The sequence below is a fragment of the Chinchilla lanigera genome, unplaced genomic scaffold (genome assembly GCF_000276665.1).
Source record: "Chinchilla lanigera isolate Chin_1 unplaced genomic scaffold, ChiLan1.0 scaffold00055, whole genome shotgun sequence".
Classification (NCBI taxonomy): domain Eukaryota; kingdom Metazoa; phylum Chordata; class Mammalia; order Rodentia; family Chinchillidae; genus Chinchilla; species Chinchilla lanigera.
In genome coordinates, this window is record NW_004955456.1 from 8,139,602 (window position 1) to 8,146,639 (window position 7,038).

The following is a 7,038-nucleotide window of genomic DNA, read 5'->3' on the forward strand; positions in this document are numbered from 1 at the left end:
CTTCAAAGTTGACAGGTCATTTCTGGTCCCGGGGAATTCTCATCCGGGTCAAACAGAGCCTCCTGTACTCAGGGAGTAGGGGAGGTCCTGCGCTGTCCACGTTATCTTCTCCTAGTGAGATCCAGCCAAAGTGTCCAGAGGTGAGGAACTACTTCTGTCTCAGGCAAAGAAAGACAAGATCTGGGAGCAGGCAGCAGTTAGGCCATGCCAGTGAGGGCTGGCGGCTCTGCTCCTTTGCTTGCTGTCTTGGGGGAACTGGGTGTCAGCGCTGAAGGGCCTCTAGTAGACAGCAACCCTTTTCCCTGGCTCCCTTGCCCACCCTGCCAGAGAGGGCGCGAGATTCCAGTGAAGAAGAGAAAATCTGGGATGGCAGCGGCAGTAGCAAAGATGGAGGTCTGAAAAAGGGTAAAATCTCGAGCTATTGCAGATCCCAACCCCCTGCTAGACTGATAAGTGGAGAGGAATATTTTTCAAGCAAGAAGTCCCTAGCTTGGTTTTATGAGTATGCAGATCCTGATGAAGTTGTAGGGCCAGAAGGAATGGAAAAATTTTGTGAAGACATTGGTGTTATACCTGAAAATATTATTATGTTAGTTTTAGTGTGGAAATTGGAGGCTAGAAGCATGGGATTTTTTTTTTTTTTTTTTTAACCAAGGAAGAATGGTTAAAGTGAATGACTTTAGGCCAGGCATGGTGGCGCATGCCTGTAATCCCAGCACCCGGCAGGCTGAAGCAGGAGGATCATTGTGAATTCAATACCAGCCTAGCCTACAGAGTGAGCTCAAGGCCAGCCTGAACTGCATAGTGAGACCCTGTCTCAACAAGACAAAAAAGAAGGGGGAATGACTTCATTACAGTGTGACTACACAGAAAAGTTACAGAACAAATTTGGCATTTTGCACTCACAGCTGAATGATATTTCATTTAAGAATATATATAGATATGCCTTTAGCAAAGCCTAAAGATCAGAGAAGCCTTGATATTGATACTGCTAAATCTATGTTAGCTGTTCTGCCTGAGAGGACATAGCCACTGTTTTCAGTATTTTACCAGTACCTAGAGCAAGGTATCCTATTATGAACAAAGGTCAGTGGTACAATGCATTAGAATTCAGCAGAACAGTCCATGCAGATTTTAGTAACTATTATAAAGATGGTGTTTGCCCCTTCTTCTTGATGAATTTGTGGAGTTGCAAAAAATAATCCATCAAACATCATAACAAGAACTGTTATGAAGAAAATGCAAACTTTCTGATTCCCATATGTATACAAGTTAATGAGTTGAAGGGGAAAAAAGTCCAGTGGGTACTTTTTCATTCAGATGGGAAGACATAGTACTTTTTTCCCCTTTTTGGAACCAAGAATTGAACTCAGGACCTTGTGCTTACTAAGCAGGCACTGTGCCACTGAGCTATCTCTCAGGCCTTCCCTTTTTTTTTTTTTCCTTTCTTTTTGAGTCAGGGTCTCACTATCCAGTTCGGACCGGCCTTGAGCTCACTTTGTAGCTCAAGCTGGTCTCAAACTCACAACGATCCTCCTGCCTCAGCCTCCCAAGTGCTGGGATTACAGGTGTGCGCCACCACGCCTGGCTCCTCCCCCTTTTTTTAAAGGAAATTTTCTTGTTAAATGTGATGGACATCAAACCATACCTCTTTTGAGATTGAATAGTGACATTTTTGTTTCAAGTTTTTAACATTAAAGATTCAGATTTGTGACAAAGGCCCTAAAGTGAAAAAAAAAGAATAACAGAAAAATAGACTTTTCATGACAAACAAAATAAATACATTTTTATTTGTATAACTATTATTATGTTTTTTGTTTTGTTTTGTTTTTTTTAGTTTTTTTGGTTTTTCTCCGGTACCAGGAACTGAACTCACGACCTTGCGCTTGCCAGGCAAGCACTTTTGCCGCTGAGCTAAATCCCCAGCCCCAACTATTATTATGTTATTCCAGCATTATGGCATCACCACTGGAAAAATAATGCACTGATAAGATTCAGTAAACACCTTACAGTAGTGACTCTCAGTGTCAATGGTCTTAACTCCCCAATCAAAAAGCACAGACTGGGAGATTAGATCAAAAAAACAAAATGCAGCCATATGTTGCCTGCAGGAGACCCACCTCATCCAAAAGAAAGCTCATAGAATGAAGGTAAAAGGGTGTGTGTGTGTGTGTGTGTATGTGTGTGTGTGTGTGTGTGTTCCCATTCTTTCACTTTCAGCCTGTGTGTATGTTTACTTCTGAAGTAAGTTTCTTGAAGGCAGCATACTATTGTCTTTTTTTTTCTTTCCCATATCCATCAAGCTAATCTCTTATCTTTTTAATTAAAAAACTAACTCCTTTCATATCCAAGGTTGTTCTTGATAGGTAACGACTCACTTCTGTCATTTTATTTTAATCTAGTTGTTTTAAATATTGTGTGTTCTTTTCTTCCCCTCCTGTTCATCTTCATGGTTTTGGCTTACTGTGTTGAGGTTTCCTTTCTATTTTCCTTTTCTGGATCTGTTCTTCCCGTATTTTAATTGTAGTAGTTAAACTTCTTTCACTTCTAGATGTAGGAGTCCTGCAAGCATCATCTTTAAGGCCAGTCTAGTGGTGGGTTCCCTTAGTTTTTGCTTGTCTTGGAATGTCTTTATTTTTCCTTCATTTCTGAAGTCTGGCCTTCCTGAGTATTCTTGGTTGGCAGTTGTTTTCTTTCAGGACTTGGAATGTGTCATTCCATGCCCTCCTGGCTTGGAAGGTTTAAAAGGTTTCTACTGAGAATTCTTTCCCTGATAGACTAATATTGATACCCTTACATGTGACTTGGAGCTTTTCTCTAGTCATTTGCGGAATTATTTCTTTGTCTTAACTTTTGACAGTTTGACTGTAATGTGTTGTGGTGATGATCTCCTCTGGGCATGTCCATTTGGGGTTTTATGTCTCCAGTACTGGATGTCCATGTCTTTCCTAAGATTAGGGACGGTTTTTGCTATTGTTTTACTGGAGTTTTTTCATGCCTTTAACATTTTTTTCAGTGCTGGGGAGTAAGCCAAGCCCAGGGATGCTTCATCACTAAGATACATCCCCAGGCCTGGGTCTTGCAAATTTTTTTACGTTTCCCAAGCTGGGCTCAAAATTGCAGTCTTCCTCTCTCAACCTCCCAGATTGCTGGGATTACAGGCAAGTGCCAGACTGGCTTCCCTTCACCTTTGATCTCCTCACCTTTGGACATTTTCAATGACACAGGTATTTATAGTGTTCCAAAGATCTCACATAGCTTTGTTTCTTTTTTCCCCCTTTAATCTGAATGGAATATTTCAAAAGAATAGCTGTCTTTGAGCTCAGCTATTCTTTCTTCCACTTGATGTAATCTTGTCTTGAGGTTTTCAACTAAACATTCTGATCTACTGAACCCAGTATCTTCAAGATTCCTATTTGGTTCTTTTTCAACATCTTGCTGAATTTCTCGCATGCATTGCTTTTCCAATTTCACCCAGCTGGCTATGTTTCTAGACAGCTGTTTCTGTTGGACAATTGGATATCATGGAGCTGCTTTATAACATGTCTTTTAAGCTCTTTATCAGGTATTTTGTCAGTGATATTTTCTTTGGGATCTGTTGCTAGAGACTGTGTTCTTTGGAGGCATCATGTTACCATATTTTTCATGTTACCATATTTCTTGCACCTCTATACTGAGATTTGTGCATCTGGTCCTCTGGTGGATCATTTAGCACATCCACAGTATGGGCCTTCACAGTAAATGGCTTTGAAGTTGGTATTGGCTTTGTTTTTGGCGGGCCACCATAGTGTACTACATCTTTAGTTTCTTTGGCTGTAATTAATGACTGGGCGCTGTGTGTGGCGTGGGACCACATGAGATTGGGGACCTCCTGCAGCTTAGGCAAGTAGGGTGTACACAGCAGTGGGCCCACTCTGGGCCACTCCAGCAGTTTGGGACGGTGTCACCAGTTGGGCAGTGGACGTTTCTCAGATACTGCTGAGAGGAGCCCTGCTGCTGGCAGGGGGCTCCAGCATTGGCAACCCCAGCGGGGGGCGGGGCTGAAGTACGTGACCTTAGGCAAGGCCGGAGTGCAGCACACAGTGTGCAGAGGGAGGCAGTAGAGGGACCCACAGTGCCTTGTGTGTGGTGCTTGCACCCATCCCTGACAGCAGCCAGTCCCCAAACAAGATATGGGAGCAAGACAAGATGGAGCCCATGATGCTGTCTGCCAGAGATGTGAGGGACGCAGTTGGCAGGACACATAGCTGGCCATCCCCTTGTTCTCTGCGGGCGGGCAACCTGAAGCCTCAAGGGTGTGGCGGTGTCCATGGCTGTATCTGAAACGCCTGTCCCCTGCAATACAGAGCACCAAGAGGCCTTGGGTGCTGGGCTCTCAGCTGCCCTGCTGGGCCAAGTCAGATCTGTGAGGCTGCAGACACCCACACCGGTGAGGAGGAATGTGTGTGGGGTCCGAGAAATGTGCCCGTGCAACGGTTCTGATGCCAAGATCAGATGAACTCAGACAGCAGCTCTCCTCTCGAGACGGCTCCTATCCACGGCAGCCTGGATTTGCAGATAATATGAATTCCTTCCCCTAAGCAAAGTCGCTGTGCAGAATCCAGGCTGCTTCCCTAGTGGGACTGCATTCTTGTGACAGCTGCGAAACCTTGGACCACCAGCATCTGTACTGAAGGCGCTCCCTTTCCCTCTCTCCCTGAGAAGGGGATTGCCCCCACCCAGCTGGGGAGCCAGGCTGGCAGTTGCTGGGTCCACCTGCCTCTTTCTAAGATGTCATCCCAAATCTCTGCCTGCTCAGTCCAGGCCTCCCCCTGCAGTCACTCACCACAAAGCACAGCTGTCCAGCTGTTGCTTTGGTTCTTTGTGGAGGAGGAGGTTACGTGATGGGTTCTCTACTCAGCTGTTTTGAAATGTCCAAACATAGATTAATTTTGGCTAAAATTGTCACTCCTGCTGTATTTGTAGGTTTAAACACAGATGAAGTTTTTGATAATGACCATGAGCCAAAAGTCGCCATGTCGCTCCATGCCATTGTTGAAGATGCAAAGCAGGAGACTACCAGAGGCTGAACTTTGGTGCCACATTAAAGTTCAGCAGGGTGCCGGGTGTGGTGGCTCACGCTTGTAATCCCAGCACTTGGGAGGCTAAGGCAGGAAGATCGTTGAGAGTTCAAGACCAGCCTGGGCTACAAAGCAAGTTCAAGGCCAGCCTGAATTGCATAGGGAGACCCTGTCTTAAAAACAAAACCAAACAAACAAACAAACAAAAAACCATAAAGTTCACCAGGGAAGAGCTTTATTGGTTCACATAAACAGTTAAGGAAGTAGTCTGATTTATATATCTTTTTTTCTTTCAGTGCTGGAGCTTGAACACAAGGGCCTTTGTGTAGAGTTGCATCCCCACCACTCCTAATTTTTTTTCGTTTTGAAGCAGGGTCTTGCTAAGTCACTGAGTTGGCCAGGATGAACTCAAACCTGCAATCCTCCTACCTCAGCCTCCCAGAGTGATGGAATTAGAGACATGAACCACCATCCCAACCACATTTTTCCAGAAATGATTTTAAAATGCTTTAATTTTATTTCCATAGTTTGTTTTGTTTGGCAAAAGTCACATTTTCCTGTTAGAAAGCATTGTACATGTGAACTGTTATGAGCCATAGGTAGCTTCAAGTATGGAGATTATTCTGCTTTTCTTGAAGCCAAGGTAGGAATGCAGCCCCTATTTGTTTTCCTGAGAAACTATCTTGTAGGTAACAATATGTAAAACAATAACCATTGATAATTTCCTACCACTTCATCTGTAATTTGGTAAGCTCCCCCTATTATTATGTTATCCTTCTTTTACTCTTTAAAATAAAAAATAAAATAAAATAAAATAAAATAAAACGAGTGACAATAAAACATCAAATTAAAATCCATGAGTCCATCTAGGTCCTCAAAAGAGTTTTAAAAATTTTAGGAGGTGTGAGTGCAACAGCATTAATCTATCTCAGAAGCATAACAAGTAAAAACAGCCAGACTTGAAAGAATAGCTATGTGTGAATCCACTGTGTGATACATAGGCAGGGTTAATGTTTGGTGATAAAACTTAGACAGTGGTTGCTTCTCGGGAAACTGGATTGCTACCTCATCCACAGCCTAGGGGTGCCGGGGGAGTAGGAGAGGTAAGGTTTATTAAAATTTAATAGAAAATGAGACTTACAAAAAAAAAAGAAAGAAAGAAAGAAAATGAGACTTACTAACATAGAAGGATAGAGTCCTGTAACAATGCTCTGGACAAGGCAGTCCCCAGAAGGTACTTGGAATGTGTAGCAGCAGTGGGCTGGAGTAGTTAATTGCTGAAAAGTCTGGGGGCCCGCAAGCCAGACAGAAAATCATCATAGTTCACTGGCAGTGCTGGATAGAAAACTGCTAGAAGATCCAGGGACGGCAGGCTGGACAAGGAAATTGCCAAAGTCCAATGGCAGCGGATCAGACAGGAAATCTCCAGAAATTCTCCAGAGAGAACTCGAAGTGTTTTGAGGTAGCTGGTGGACTGGCACTCCATGGTGCTCTGTTCTAATCCCAGTTATTGGGAGGGAACGTTTTATAAAGCAAACTACATAGAAATGGCATCATTAATCCAGGCATGGTGGCTCACCCCTGTAATCCCAGCACTCAGGAGGCTGAGGCAGGAGGATCGCTGTGAGTTTGCGGCCAGCCTGGGCTATAAAGTGAGTTCAAGGCCAGCCTGAAGTGCAAGACAAAATCCTGTCTCAAAAAGACAAAAAAAAAAAAAAGAAAGAAAAAGAAAAGAAAGAAAAAGAAAAAGACAGCATTCATTAGCTTTCTTGATTCCATTGTATGACCCACATCCCAAGAAACAGCTGACTTGCATACAGGGAGAAAGGCACTTTCTTCTGATAGCACTCCTTTGCCCAGTTCCCAAATAGGATAATACTTATCTGGCTCTTCCCAGCTCTGATCCCTTACAATGTTGCCTTGACTTAGCAAGAATCTGAGGAACATAAGAGACATTTCAGGGACATGGTGTTAAATG

The 7,038-nt window shown here is 43.5% G+C and overlaps 1 pseudogene; it reads left to right on the top strand.

Annotated features, from left to right (window-relative positions):
- Positions 1-204: 204 nt before the first annotated feature.
- On the top strand, positions 205-1,219 carry LOC102009352 (annotated as a pseudogene).
- Positions 1,220-7,038: the final 5,819 nt, after the last annotated feature.